General features: G+C 44.5%; 2 non-coding genes across 2 annotated transcripts; both read left to right on the plus strand.

Annotated features, from left to right (window-relative positions):
* Positions 1-7,868: 7,868 nt before the first annotated feature.
* Positions 7,869-7,941, plus strand: trnak-uuu (transfer RNA lysine (anticodon UUU)). The gene has a single exon. It is a non-coding gene; the product is annotated as a tRNA-Lys (tRNA).
* A 2,502-nt stretch (positions 7,942-10,443) lies between these two features.
* On the plus strand, positions 10,444-10,515 carry trnap-cgg (transfer RNA proline (anticodon CGG)). Its single transcript has one exon. It is a non-coding gene; the product is annotated as a tRNA-Pro (tRNA).
* Positions 10,516-16,134: the final 5,619 nt, after the last annotated feature.

Raw genomic sequence — 16,134 nt, forward strand, 5'->3', positions numbered from 1 at the left:
GGAGGTCTTTATTTTTGAAGTGTGTGCCATTGTCAGATCTGATCTTCTCAGGGAAACCATGTCTGGGAATGTAGGTGTTAATCAGGAACTTAATGACTGTTTTACTGTCCTCTCTTTTTGCAGGACAGGCTTCTGGCCATCCTGAGTATGCATCAACACACATCAAAATGTATCTGTATCCTCTCACAGAGTCAACCATGTCAGTGTAGTCAATGATTATTTCTCTACCTGTCTTGGTCTCTAGAGGATATTTTCCAATTTCTGGTTTGATAGTCGGTCTGGGGTTGTATTTACAACATTGGTCACATGTTCTGATCAAATACTGAGCCATGTCTTTCATGTAGGGGTGCCACCAGTGCTCAAGATTTTTCATCATCTGTGCCACTCCCACATGGCCTACCCCATGCGCTTCCTCCATGGCAGTCTGTCTCAGTCCAGGTGGCAGTATGGGGCGTCCGTCAGGCCCTCTCCATACTCCTCCTGTGTCAGTCGCCCCTCTAGCTTTCCACAGTGTTTTTTCCTGTGGAGAGGCTTTGTTTTGCAATTGAATCAAATCAGTCCAATCAACAGGGGGAGGCAAGTCTGTTTCTGAACACATAAAAATCATTCACTCAACATAGCCTGCTGCCTGTTTTGCTGCCTGATCTGCTGCATTGTTTCCTCTTGTGACCCTGTCAGTTCCTGCTCCATGACCTTTGCACTTAATCACAGCCACTTTGCTAGGCAACAACAGAGCTTCAGCAAGCTCTCTCATTTCAGCCTCATGCCGTATAGGTTTGTTAGTTGCAGTGAGAAAACCTGCTCTCAGCCATTGCCCTAATTCCACATGCACTGCTCCTGCCGCATATGCTGAGTCAGTAAAAACATTGATGTCCTGTCCTTGACCTATCTTTAGTGCCTCAATCACTGCCCTCACCTCGGCTCTCTGCGCTGACTGCTGTCCCTCTAATCTTTCTGCTTTCAGTGTTCTCATTTCTTCCCCTGTGTCTTCAACAACTGCGTATGCTGCTCTGAGTCCTTCTGTGTCATGTCTAAAACAGCACCCATCTGTGAACAGATTTCTGGCCTGTGAAAGAGGTGTGGCTTGTAAATCGACTCTGACCTTTTCTTCCCTAATCACCCTCTCTGTGCATGTGTGTGGCTCTCCAGCTCCTATCTGCTCTGCCATGTTGATGCCCTCATGTGTGAAGGTGATGTTTGGTGCTTCTAAAATCTTGCTCAACCTCCTCTGTCTCAATGAGGTGAGTGTGAATGTCTCTGAGTTCACGTATGCCACTACACTATGTGTTGTCAGTACATACAGCTGGTGTCCCATGACCATGTGTGCGGTTTTTTGAATTAGCTTAGCTATTCCTGCTGCGTGTTGTGTGCACTGAGGGTGTCTTTTCTCCATGTTGTCCAGGGGGGCACCGATGTACATCAGTATTACTCTTTCTCCCCCTTTTCTCTGGAACAGGATGCCATTGATGCAGGCATCCGTTCCAGAGACATCCAAATAGAAAGGTAAAGTGTAGTCAGGTGTGGCTAGTTCTGCTGCAGTGGCCAAAGATTGTTTAAGAGCAATGAATGCTTGTTCAGCTGCCTGCGTCCAATTTAGGCGAGCTGACACATTACGCATGCCATGTTCTTTGACAAGGTCTCTGAGAGGTTGTGTGAGGCCAGTGTAGTTAGCAACAAAGTTTCTACTGTAGCCAGTCAGACCGAGAAATGAGAGCATGTCCTTCACTTTGTCAGGACGCGGATGATGCAAAATGGTAGATTTGTGCGAAGGCGATATGCTGACTCCCTTTTGTGAAACAATGCGTCCTAAGAAAGCAACTTGTTTCCTGACTAATTGGAGTTTAGATTTGCTGACCTTAAAACCAGCTGTGGCCAGATGTTGCAAAACAGCCTGCGTGGCATCCAGGCAGATTGCTGCCGTTGGAGCTGCGATAAGAAGGTCATCAACGTACTGAATGAGTGTAGTGTTTTCTGGGAGGGTGCAGTGACTGAGTATCTGTTTCAAAACTTGATTAAAAATACCGGGGGAGAGCGCAAAACCTTGAGGTAGCCTGGTGTAGCGATACTGTGTTCCCTGATATGTGAATGAGAAAATGTCTCTGCATTCAGGTGCCAGAGGGAGACAAAAGAAAGCATTAGCTAAATCTATGCAGGTGAACCAGCTCTGTGAAGGATCCAGTTGGGCCAATGCCACGTATGGATTCGGAACTGGTACCGTGGGGGTTGACAGTACAGCGTTAATGTCCCTCAGATCGTGTGCCATGCGATATTTACCTGTCCCTTTCTTTTCTACAGGTAGGATGGGAGTATTCCAATCTGAGTGAGAGAGTTCCAGCACGCCATTTTCAAAAAGTCCATGAATAGTATCTGCAATGCCAGCTCCGGCTGCTGGCTTGTGTGGATACTGTGGTATCCATAAAGGGCCTGGTGTGTTAATCTGAAACGTCACAGGTTCACAGTCCACCAGACCCACATCAGTGGGACCGTCTGCCCATAAATGTGGTGGCAAGCTGTCAATCACAGCCTGTGCCAGAGGATGATCAGTTTTCTCTCTACCATGATGTCTAGCAAGCAGTTCATGTGCCAGAGTGACAGTGTTCATAGTTGAAACAGTTATTTTGTATGCTTTAGCAGATGGAGAATACATGATTTGAGGTAAAGGTGTGGGTTGCCAGTCTGATTGCCCCATGGCACGTTTAACCATGCCACCTAGTTCTTTGGCCTGGTGGTTTGGATGTACAGCTAATGAGACATGGGGATGCCCTTCGTCACTCATCATGTACCAAGACATTTGTTCTGGAGTGAGGTCCACACCGGCTGCCACGCCCTCAGGTGCCACAAAAATGTCTCGGACTGTAATAGACCAGTCCTGTCCCTCTAGGGAGTGCGCAAACTTCTCATGGTACCAATCAGTTTGCTGCCTGTCATAAAATAGAGTCACATGAGGGGGGTCAGGGGGAGAAACATATGGTTCGACCTGCGCTATCCAGGGCTTCCACTGCAGGTAGGCAGAAAGGATTCCTGGGTTCTGGGGAGTTTCAGGATGTAACATGCCCCAGTAGATGTCAGCACATGGGTCAGTCACAGGTCTCATCAGATATTGTCCGCCTGTGTCTGCAACATTACAGTGGAACTTGGTGCCGTCCGGCAGTGTCACTGTCAGCCCGTCTGGGCCGCACAAAATAGATGCTCCAAACTTAATCAGCAAGTCTCTCCCCAGTATATTCAGAGGCAGAAGAGGTGAGTGTGCAAAACAGTGTGAAACAGTCTGATGTCCCAGCTGAGCAGTCATGGGAGTGGTTATAGGCAGAGTCTGTTTATCCCCAGAGAAGCCCATCACAGTGATAGAGTTGCTGGACAATTCCATAGAAGATGATTGAAACAATGTAGAACAGGTGGCGCCAGTATCCACCAGAAAAGGCAGTGTCTCATCCTCTACTTGCATAGATAACATCGGATCTGCCGTAACGATGTAATCTGAGCTGCTCTGTGGGGTGTGTCAGTGTTGTGAGAAGTCACAATCCCACTGTTCCCAGCTGGAAACAGGAAACTGTCCAGTGAATGGAGGTCCTGGGGGGCGGGAGGAAGCCCTCCGTGGACCAGACGCTGCACGTCCTCGGGCATACTGTCCCTGTCTGTGTGGACAGTCTTTGGCCCAGTGTCCCAACTCCTCACAGTAATAGCAGCGGTCACGACCTGGGTCTCCCCTCGGCTGTCCCCTAAGTGTTCCACCCCTTCCGCGCCTGCCTCTCCATCTGCCCCTCCCTGATCCGTACCCCCTGTAGGACCCCGTAGGCTGCTGATAATCAGGAGAATAAGGTGGTGGAGGCACCCAAGGTGTGCTAGGAGGTGCGTCAGAGCTTTCAGTGACAACCATGACTTTATTATTTTTATCTTTCTTTTTGTCATTGGCCTTCTGTCTGGCCTCAGTCAATTGCATTTTCAATAATTGTGCTTGCAAATCCTGGACATCCTTACTGTCAGCTTGTGCTGCCTCTTGGGCACGAGCCAAATGATGCACTAGATGTCTCTCCCACACACTGGAATCACACCCTGCCATGTCTGGGTTATTATCCATGGCAGTTTTTACAGTCTCAGGAACCCCGTTTAGGACGGCGGTCCTGTACCACACCCTCTGAATGCCTGGGTTACCAGGGTGGCACCCGGTGTGTTTGATCCATGTGTCTTTGCTTTGATTAAGATATTCTCTTGGACTCTGTTTGGGGTCCCATTTCAAAGTGGGAACGGCGGCTCCAGCAGGCAGAGGATATTTATTTCTTAGTGCTCTGCCTATTTCAGTGCTGACCTGAGTGAAAGGTGTGTCATCTCTCTGTCTAGTAGTGACGGCGTCCTCCTCTATGTCCCTCACTTCTGAAGCTGTCACCTAGAAATAACGGCCCGAAAATCACCTAGAGCTGGAAAGGTGAGAGGTCAGGGGCCTCTGGAGGCCCTTCACGGGTGCTAACTCCCGAGGGTAAAGCAGACACACTACTCACTTGGGACGTGTGAGAGCTGTCATCAGACCACGTCTCAGGGGAATCAGGCATGTCTGTTATGGCCAGTGTGCCTTGAGTTATTTGTAAAACTGGATATAATCCAGCGGATGAATGAGAGGATGGTGGTGCAGTAGGAGGGGGTGGTGTATACGGTGGGGGATCCTTATGTTTTTCTGCTTTGGCATCCTGTGTTTTGGGCTTCTCAGTCATGAGGTGAGTTACACCCTGACCTATCAAAGCCCATCGCGCCCACTGAACTCTCTTTTCCTCTGCTTTTTCCTGCTCCCTCTTAAATCTCCCTTTTTTAGACCAGCCACACTGCTCTGCACTCTTCCTGGCCTTCTCCCTCTCTGCCTTCGCTTCACCCTCCTTTCTCCAAAACTCCTTCTGTAAACAACCTCTATCTTTCATGCCACGGCCTATTTCTCCCAACAAATTAATGACTGCCTCCCTCATCTGAGTCATCTCTTCAGATGCGGTTTTAGAGTCAAAAGCCTGATGCAGCGCTTTCTCTAAAATAATCAGTTGAGCTTCTACTGTTTTTAGTGGGCTGTTCGGACCCCACCCATCATCAACAGTGTCTCTGTTAAAATCTCCGTCCATGTCGTCAGTCATCAAAGTCTCAGTCAAGTGATTACGTGAAAATTAAAAACTAAAGCTTAATACGTTTGTGTTATTTGCAAAACTGTGCTCAGAAGAATTAACAAAACTATGTTGTCAGAAAAGTTCACAAACTATGTTCACATCAGAAATATATACAAAAGTATGTGCACAACAAAAACACTAATCCAGTTCGTGAGTGAACCTACTTCAACAGACCACTGCTTTACGTTTACACCAATTAAGGTTTCCAGCAGTGCTGCTGCTTCAGTTCACCTCGTCTCTGGCATTCATACACATTCCACACTCATGCTTTACCCATTTATACTGCGAGCTCTGTGTGTGTGTCAGTACTGTATCTTCACTTCTCTTTGTTTCTCTTTAGGGGTGCTTCATGAACTCACAGGACTTATTCTCTGGTCTTGCCGTCCAGTGTAAGAACGGCTCACAGTTATTTCATTATTTATTCTCTACTCTCTGGTCTTGTCGTCTTTATCTCAGACGACTCACAGTTATGAGTCTCAGAGTTCCTTTCTTTTCTAGATTCTGGCCGACTGAGAAATATGGCACGCTGTGTCCCTGGTACTCAGTCCAATGGATTCGAGACTAGCCTCTGTCCGTGACACCAGAATCTTATATATCTGTAATTTGGAAGCCTGTAGACTTACTTCAACTCCCGCCTAACTAGTGCGGTCATTGTTTCAGTTTCCAGTCTGTCCAACATGCATACCATGTGTTTTCTGCCTGGTCTTGTTCCTTTTTCTCTCTTTTTTTGTAGTGATTTAGGGTTCCTCAAGCCCCGGGCCTCAAACCCAGCTTTTCCGGCCTCTCGTCAGAGCACCGGTGGAGTTGCCACACTCAGGATTTTCTGCTACCCCTTTTTCTCTTAAAATCTCTTATTCCTCTGCAGGCATCATTTACTTATCTCTTAAACAGCTGTAGTCATTACTCATTCACCGTAGTCATAATTCATTCACTTACGGTTATTTTCACTGTAGTCATAATTCATTCACTTACAGTTAAATTCATTCAGTCAATGTTCTTTTTTACTTTTACAGACAGATTACTACTAAGACTCGGGACACGTTACATTTTAGAGTAGTCAATGCAGATATAAAAGGTCTGCTTACCTTATTGTTGGCGCCACGTGTCCTCTGTCTGTTCGTAATCGGCCCCTGTGTTCAATTGACGGATCTGAGGATGATTTTTGCCCTTTGATCCCCTGGACGAGCCCCCAAATTGTTGTGACCTGATCTGGTCACCCCGGATTCCCAGACTCCGTCCCCGATGCACAGAACATTGAATGAAAACCAGTACTGATCAGTTTCAGTTTCGCCTTTATAAAGGGAGAATGCACAGCTCAATACAGACCCCTCGATCTGCTCCTGCAGCTGACCATTTGCATTCTGTCTGTCCCATGCATTAGGCTCGTTTTATTAATCTGACAACAAGGTGTGGTTACATTTACATAGAAAGGCATAAAAGGTAATGTTTTTCAGTGAAACATGCATATTCAATAATCACAAGGTGGAGGGCGTATACGAAACTAAAAGACATTGAAGTTCTCCCACTCACATCAAAGATGTGAGTGTGTGTGTGTGTATTCTCACAGGTCCTCCTGCTACGACCTTGAGTATATCTTATCTCTTTGGCAAGCTTGTGTTTTCATCTCTGGGTCAACTAAGGGGTTTGCAGTTCGAATTTCTAAACTAACCATTAAACATCAGAATACTTTATGGCCTCAGTCAGAGGTCTCGATCTATGAGCAACCATACACTTTTACCATATGTGCAAACAAACATATATTTTGACCAAGTTTGACCATATATTTCCACAGTACATAATTATTTTTGCTGAATTCTGCATAAAGCTGCCAGACAGGAAGAATCGCGTGTCAGTGTTATTATTGACAGCTCTTCCCTTTTCAGGCATAACATTTTGGAGGCACTGCTGGGATGGATGTGGCAAGGACTGGCTGTTTCAGATAGACGTCCCTGATCATTATCCAACCCCTCACATCTTCAGCCGGAGTGGACAGAGCGCGTGGTGATTGACCGACTGTGCAGAGAGAGACCCGCTTGCAACCCGAGGTCAACTTTGAGTGCCAGGAGAGCAGCATTGTCTATTCTTCCCAGGAAAAGGTTCTGCACCACACTAACACTGCCCACAACCTAGAAAAAAATGGATTCATCAGACCTGGAAGCTTTGAAGTTAGAAGTTGGTTCTTCCTTGTACACACTTACAAGAGACGCTTTAATTGAGCTTTGTGACTTTTTAAGTATTGCTGGACCAAAGCATGGGAAGGTGTCAAGCAAAAGCCGTCCCTCTTATTGACAGCTCTTCCCTTTTCAGGCATAACACAAGACCACTTGCTTTTTGTTTTTTACAACTCACTCGTTTCAATGGTATTTTGACTTAAAATTACACATAATTATGGGCGTTGCCACTTTGAGTGACAGACAGTTGACGTGTCACAACGTGACAACGTTTCCTGCTCCCACGATCGCCCGCCCCCCTAAACCCCGCTCGTGCTCTCCCTTTTTGTCCATATTTGGAGTTTTGGTGGACATGACGCTGCCAACATGGCGGCGGTCATCAACGTCCTGGAACCTCCCACCGAGCTCTTCAGAAACAAACGGGTGACGTCACGGAAGCTCTGTCCATAGTTTTTACTGTCAATGGTCTGCACACACAGGAAGTTCATCCTTAATGATTGCTCTCTGTTTCAGTTAACCTCTGCGCACAGAATTAGTCTCTGAAAAAACACGTAGAGCCCGAATAGCTCAGTCGGTAGAGCATCAGACTTTTAATCTGAGGGTCCAGGGTTCAAGTCCCTGTTCGGGCAGAAAGCTTGGTGTGTAGCAGCAAGTAGGAGGCTTGAGAAGGAGGTGGAAGTGCACACATTCATTCCAAATGGCTACCTTACATAGCTGCTGCCTCTCCATTTTACACTTACCCCACCATACACCTCACACCAAATGCAATACATATGTACATGGAATTCCTTCTTATTAAAAGCTAAAAGCTGGTTTAAAACTCATAACTATAATTGTCCTTCAATCAAACGATACCCTCCCCCCCTGCACCTATTTCCTGACTGGACTGGTCCGGAACTATAAATGCCTGCTTGTTACAAGAGGGACTCTTTTGACTGTCACCCCTGGCCACAACAAAAGGGCTCACACACACATTAGCCCTTAAACATTCAACCAACCCACAATCCGATCATTGTATAGTTAATTCAGCATCTGTTTCTTGTGTCCTACAGATAATACCTACAGCTAGTGATGGGTTTTCAAGGCTTTGTTGAAGCTTCGGCACCTGATTCAAGAAAAAGGTTCATTACTCGAGGCTTCATTGACACAGTGCTGGAGTCGGACATCTAGTGGTGAATAAAATGAATTGCGGTGTGTGTTATTGGTTCATGGATTGTTTGGGATTTGAATCTCCATGCACATGCACACAAGTGTAGTCTCGTTCGACCACACTACATGGTTGAATGGTTTCAGGCTGACACAATAAAATACATTTCACACTTTCAGTTTCACTGCACGAAGTTGTTATACAAAGTGACATTTGAAGTCAGGGTGTCCGCTGGGTCTTAAAAAGTATTAAAAGTTGATAAATCAACTGTGGGAAAATGAAGGCCCTTAAAAAGTATTGAAAAGTCTTAATCCCCATTTCATGAGGTATTCAATTTTATTGTGATTCAAGCTTTGACTCCAGAAAGTTCCATGAATATTTATTTTCCTCTTTGCAATGTCACCCGATGGGGAAAAAATATCTGAGTTCGTGCCGGTGCGACCAGCTGTTAGAGGGAAATACATTCTCTGTGACTCTCCCTGTGTCCAACAACAGACACACGTCAGGCTCATATCATGGTCTGAACCAATCAGAGACGGTGAAGGGCTGTTGACCTGTTGTTTCTGTTGACAGCATGACAATGATGCTGAGGCAGAGCGCGCTCTGGGCTGAGGCCTTAGCTCGGCCATGGTGCCTTCAGGGAACATCGGACGTGCGGTCAGTTAAACTCAACATGCGCTATCTATCGTATTGACGTGACTGGCTGCAAAACACTGACACCAGGCAAAGTTGTAGACAGTTACGCATCAAAAGGGAGAATATTAATAATTTGTGGAAGCAATAAGACGCTAAACACATCATGCAGGCCTCCTGGCGGACCCTGTAAGGAACTATCGGCTGGCTGTCACTCTCTTCCTGCTCTGTGCGCCAGAGAAGTAATAAGCGTCAGTGCTGAGTTACAGCAAGAATAAATACATAACATCATCAAACATGGCAATTACTGCAGGTTAGATTTGCTAAAACCAACAAGGGCAGCGATGCTTGGTTGACAGCCCTTTGTTCTTACTGTGAGTATGTGCAAACTTCCTGGGAATGGATGGAATCACTGCATTGTGTGGTAGAAAGATGATGTCTGAGGCCACCACCTCTGTTAAGGGAAGGTTTTTCCAGCTTAACATAGATGCTTCCTTGACTCCTCTTTCACACCACCTTTCCTCTCTGTCTAAAATGTGAACATTGTTGTCCTCAAAGGAGTGTCCTTTCTCTTTGAGGTGGAGGTGAACAGCTGAGTCTTGTCCTGAGGAGGTGGCTCTCCTGTGCTGAGCCATTCTTCTGTGGAGTGGTTGTTTAGTTTCTCCAATGTACAGATCAGAGCATTCCTCACTGCACTGGACTGCATATATGATATTGCTGTGTTTCTCCATGGGAGTTTCATCCTTTGGCTGTACCAGTTTCTGTCTCAGGGTTGTCCTCCAGTGGAGACCGCAACCTTAACACAGTGCCTTGGACGAAAAGCAGACTTGCAGAATGAAAGGCAGCATTTCAGAATGAAAAGCAATCCAGAATGAAAGGCAGTAATCCAGAATAAGTGGCAGCATTCCAGAATAGACATCAGTATTCCGGAATGATAGGCAGAATTCCAGAATAACAGTCAAGTTAGTCAATAGGGCCGGTTAGCTCAATCCCCATACGGCCAATCTGTGTTTTCATTGAAGCGTGGACATGCCTGTTTCACTTACTGTGTGCTGGTTGGTACATTGGACTCAAGGATTGGTTTTTGAAGACACTCCTCCAAGTGGTGTCTTCAGTTCTGCTACTATTCTGGTTGGGAATCTGAGTTTTATGTGTTCAGGATCTCTGTGGGTGGATCTTGAAGGAACTCAGACTTTTAATCTGAGGGCCCAGGGTTCAAGTCCCTGTTCAACACTATATATTCCTAACCAGAAATCTTTGTACATATCTTTACCAATGTCAAACTAAGAAGAACATGTGCTTTGTGTTGTTCTTGCACTGACCGAAACATGAAAAAAAAGAGGTCACGTGTGGCTTGTTGGTCTAGGGGTATGATTCTCGCTTCGGGTGCGAGAGGTCCCGGGTTCAATTCCCGGACGAGCCCTCTTCTTTCAGCTTCAGTAGATTGAAGGTCTGTCTTATGTTTACATTTATAGCAATTATCTTTAACCCAAACAAGTTCATATTCCAACTTAGACCCTGTAAACAGCACTCTGCTCAAACTCCTAGAAGTAATCTACAACTGATATTGTTTATTCAAGAGAAGAAGTCCTTGCACTGAGGACTAACATCGGAATGCAGCACAAGGTTCAGGGAGAGCTGAGGAAGAAGTACAGGGGCTGTAAGGCAGGAGTGAAAGTAGAGGCTGCACGTAGACATTTTAAGCCAGCGATCCCCTCGGCAATAATAAGGAATGTCAACTCACTACTGAATAAGGAGATCAGGAGATCAGCCTCTGTCCTACCCGCCATCTGCCTCTGCTTGAAACTACTGTTGGTAAGTTTTCTGTCTTCTATTCAATAAGTTTATTATCTTTATGTGAAACAATGTGCATGCCTTAAGATAAATGGACCTTGAGCTTAAGAAGAAGTGTCAGTCATTGTTCATGTTGGGGTAGACAGGCTACAAGCAGCTAAGATTAGTTAGCATTCGTTGTAGCTAACGTCTATGGTCGCGTCATATAGCTGTCAGAGGTAAGTGGTAAACACGGTTAGTACTTGGAGTTTTCTACACAGGCACGTTGAATTCATCCTTAACACACTGAGAGCGCAGCTCGCCGCCAGCTAACGCAATCCAAAAGTGCTTTGCTTTACTTTTGTAGTGTAGCTGACAGGCTAACGTTAGCCCAGAGCTAACGCTCTGTGTTAGCCTGAGCAGCACTTGTATGCAGGGGTACAGCCAGTGCTTAAGTGTAGTTAATGTGAAACAATACAGTCGTGATTTATTGAAGTGAAGCAGTCGGCATATTTTCGCGATATATTTTATTTTTATATATTTTTTGTCTGCTGGTGGGTGCCTGCTCCCCTGTGCATCAGGCTGGAACTGCGCCGTACGACACAGAGCAGGGGAGACCTGTAAACGTGCTGAAATGACTTTGTTTAGTAAAAGGAAAAGGTATAAATGTGTTCTATAGTAAGGGACCATTAAATGACTTCTGTTGTGATCTGGCACTATAGATAAAAATAAAATAAAAAAGAACTCATTGGATGAACTCAGTTAAATTGTGGGAGACTTTTCCATCCAATAAATATGGGTAGCCCCAACTCAATGTGATGTATTTGAGTTGGACCAACATGATTTTTCCATGTTGGTCCAACTCAACCTAAATAATACCTATTAAATGATATTTGATTAAAACGGGTTGAGATTTCAGATTAAAGTTTTGGGTGGACCTCAGAGGATTTTCAGATTTGAAATTTCATTGTGAAATTTGGGAGTGGCTGCTGCAGCATAACACCTTTAACATATTTATTACATGCATACCTCTAATATATAATCTCATCTTATGCTCTTAATGACTGTAGCTAATTATATACTTGGTAATCAATTACAGCATCTTGTTATTTGGTCAATGTGATCTGACTCTTTTCTGACTTCTTTTATTTTACAGGATGCTGTATGTGGATGTGTGCAGAGTGCAGTTTGGAACCAGGTACTTTTATGCATCTGCACCTTATCATACACATACACCGCCTACATGCAGATGTACTTTAATACATGGATTATGCTACTACTAAATCACATTTTTACTTGTCCATGGTAATTAATGAATGTAAAATGAACCCTGGAGGGTCCGCTGCCTCGTCTTCGCTGGTGTTCTGCCCGGACCCTGGAGGGTCCGCAGCCTCGTCTTCGCTGGTGTTCTGCCCGGACCCTGGAGGGTCCGCAGCCTCGTCCTTGCTGGGCTTCCGCCCGGACCCCAATGGGCCCTCACCCCTGTCCATGCTGGGCTTCCGCCCGGACCCTGGAGGGTCCTCAGCCCTGTCCATGCTGTGCTTCAGCCCGGACCCTGGAGGGTCCCTGTCCCCTCCGTTTCTGACTCTGCCCCCCAAGCACCCCAGCCTCTCGTTTTATGGGACCTCTGTGTCTGTTGGCCCATGGCCAGGGCCTTCTTGAACTCTGAGACCTTTTTTCCTGGACTCTTGAGACTTTGAATTCTGGGCTCCCTGTGTTTTTGTTTGTACCCTTGTTTTGTGTTTTTGGAACGTCTGGGAGCCGTTCCTTGAAGGGGGGGGTTCTGTCACGACCTGGTGTTATTTATGGTTTTGGTTTTCCTTGTTTTGGGTTTTTAGTTTGATCTGTGTTTAGTTATTGTTATTTTCCTGCAGTTCTGGTGTTTTGTTTCCTTGGGTTTGTGTTTAGTTGTCTAGTCTTGTCTTGTGTTTCCTGTTTTACTTTGGTAGTCCTGTCCTCCCTGTGTATTGTCTTGAGTTTTGCTTCCTGTGTTTTCCCTCCTTGTATGATTACCTGCCCTGCCCTCATGTGTGTCACCTGTGCCTCGTTGTCTTCCCTGGTCCCTTTGTATATAGTCTGTGTCTTCCCCTTTGTCCTTGCTAGTTCATCTCGTCTGTGTGGGCTTTGTTTCTTTCCCGGTCTCGTCCATGCCATGCCATGCTATGCTTTGCCCAAGGTAGTCTCCTTGTTCATGTTATGTTTTTGAACCCTCGCTAAGTTTCCTAGTTTTTGCTTTTCTAGTTTTGCCACGTGTAGTGTGATTTTCAGTTAGTTATTTTGTACTTTACCTTTTGACCACGACAAGTGTGATTTTTAGTTTTGTATTGTTTTGCCCTCCTGGCCTTTAAATAAAAGACTTTTTTGGATTTTAACCGCTCTGCGTCCTGCAACTGTGTCCTCTCCTCACACAAAACCCTGACAATATGTTTAGGTTGAGTTGGACCAACATGATTTTTTCATGTTGGTCCAATTCAAATACATTATATTGTATTAATGTACTTGTTTTGAGTTGGGGCTACCAGTATTTATTGGATGGAAAAACTCAATTTAATTGAGTTCATCCAATGAGTTAATGAATTAAAAATGAGTGATATTTAATCACAATAAATATACAGCAACGCAGTGATTAATGTGATTAAAATTGTAATCATGTGACGGCACTAGTTCAAACGTTTGCGTTCAAAGAACAGATGACCTACCAGTGGATGTCATGGTCATGGTTTTCTGCAGAAAGTCTCGTTCGTTTTCTAACATGGCAACCTTCTCCTTTAGAGTTTTGATTTCTGTCAACAGGCTCTTGTTCTGACTTTTGCAACCCTCACCTCTCATTAAAGCTGGTTTCCAATGATGTGTGTCTGGGTGCGTACACACTGCCCATAGTTACTGACGGAGCCACTGCGTCACACCCCAGCTGATATATGACCGCGCCAGGACTGCTGCTATGACCTATGTTGGTTGTCAGCGTTCCTTCCATTCCATTACAGCAGCATGAAAACAAGGTCCTGAGCAGCAACAATAGATAAAGTAGAAATAAAGACTATGTACAGAGCAACCATAAGACATGCAGATATACAGATGAGAAATGTACAGAGATGTATTATGTCCTGTTATGATATCATGAAAAACTCTGAGTATTACACTGTAGGTGAGGATGTTATTGCACTAAGAGAAAAAACACTGTACTGTTTCCCCATCAGTGTCACTGGGTGTAAACATGGTGATAAAGTACAGAGGTTAGAGTACAGATGGACTGATGTTATACAGTCTGACCCCTGTCTGGACAAAAGTCTGTGGCTGAAGGAGACACCCAAGGTCCCCACTGTCTCATGTTTTTATATTTGACTCATTTTCACAGCACTTCATTAGTTTGTTATCATAATCAGCCACCATGTACAGGTGCATCTCCATAAATGAGAATATTGTGGAAAAGTTCAATATTATAAACTAATGATGTCACACTGTGATCAGATGATGAACTCAAAACACCTGCAAAGCAGACACAATCTTCTGATCCGAAGTCAGACGCCTTATCCATTAGGCCACATGGTCTAGTGTGTTTGCCACATAAACTTTTCTTTGTCAGAATGTTATGGCATAGTGTTCATAATAAGAGTTTTTGTTGGTGCAGTTTGCCAGCGCAAATAGAATAGAATAAAAACAGTTTACATATGAACAGTTATTGCACAGGTGAGTGGAGGGAGAAGTGGTCTGTAAGAAAACTGTACATAGTGCATCAGAAACTAAATAAATAATGTGTTGTACACTGTGGTGTGTGAATATTGCTCCTATCAGAAGTGGTTATTATACAGTCTGACAGCAGCAGGAAGGAAAGACCTTCTGTATCTCTCCTTCACACACCGAGGGTGGAGCAGTCTGCCACTGAAGCTGCTCTGCAGAGCTGACAGGGCGTCCTGCAGGACTCATTGTCCAGCATCAGAATCAGAATCAGAATCAGAATGACTTTATTTATCCCCGAGGGGAAATTCTTTTTTGTTACAGACATTAGAAATTAAAGATACATTGAAATATATAATAAATATCTAAATACCTAGATAGCATTTAAATCCCTGAGTTGTATCTAAAGAACATATTCACTACTGTATAAAACCTTTCCATAGTAAAGAGCAGGACATGAATGTACCAGTATGAATGTACAGTGTCTGAGTGACACTTCTACTCTTATACTCTGTACTTAACTGCATTTAATGTAACTTGATACCTCTGGCACAGGAATTTCCTTCGGGATTAATAAAGTCTTGTCTTGTCTTATCTTACAGTTCAGAGTTCAGTAGTTTGATTGAGACAGGCAGGAATGACTTCCTGTGTCTCAGTGGTGCATCATGGGAGTCGGTTTTGTCAGGACCCTCCTGTCACCCACCTCCTGCACTGAGTCCAGAAAAAAGCCAGGTCTCTCTGACTATCCTTAACTGTGCTACATTGAATCAATGTGAGAGGTCTGTAAAGTATTTCTGTCTGACCTTTAATGTTTGATCATGTTTGATATTGCTACACTAGCAGAATTGATATTATAATATAGCAAACATTTATTTCCCAATTTGACTAATAGAATATCTATATTTGTATGTATATATTTGATGATATGAGAACTCTAATTTAGAACTATGTATGATACGATTTGTACTGTATTATTATTAGATAGATGGACTGTGTGCACATTAATTGGTCCTGTGCTGTGTGCAGGCCAGGGTTGATGGCGAGCTAGGATTTTGAGCTCTGCTTAGGCTCGAAGAATACGATTCAGCTCAACGTCTGGATCTGGCCCAGATCTCTTCTGGTTGGAGGAGTGGTAGGAGGCTCCTGCAGCCCCCTTTATTTTGAACTTTTGTCCCATCGCTGCATGAAATGAACCTTATATTAGTTTACAGCAGCATAAAAAAGAGCTAACTCCTTTAACTTCTCTCATAAATACATCTGCAGTAAACACATGTTCTGTGACAAAACATAAGACTGAAAATACCTGAAAGTCTATACTGACAACAAGCTTTGTAACAACACAATTATCTTCTTCAGAGTTGAATTTATTTCTCCACCTTTCATAGTTTCAGGGACGTCATCCAAGCCACTTGTACATGTGAACTACTATGGATACAGGTCTGTGTTAATAAGCCTCAGCAGAGGAGGCAATCTGAGGGTCGAAGGCATAAGGCTACATAAGGCTTTGTCTCCCATCTCTGACCAAAGTTAACTGTCAGTTTCCTCAATAGCAGGCGGAACAAGACCATCATTTGTGAGAAACATGCTTATTCAT

This window comes from Parambassis ranga, unplaced genomic scaffold, assembly GCF_900634625.1.
Source record: "Parambassis ranga unplaced genomic scaffold, fParRan2.1 scaffold_27_arrow_ctg1, whole genome shotgun sequence".
Lineage (NCBI taxonomy): Eukaryota > Metazoa > Chordata > Actinopteri > Ambassidae > Parambassis > Parambassis ranga.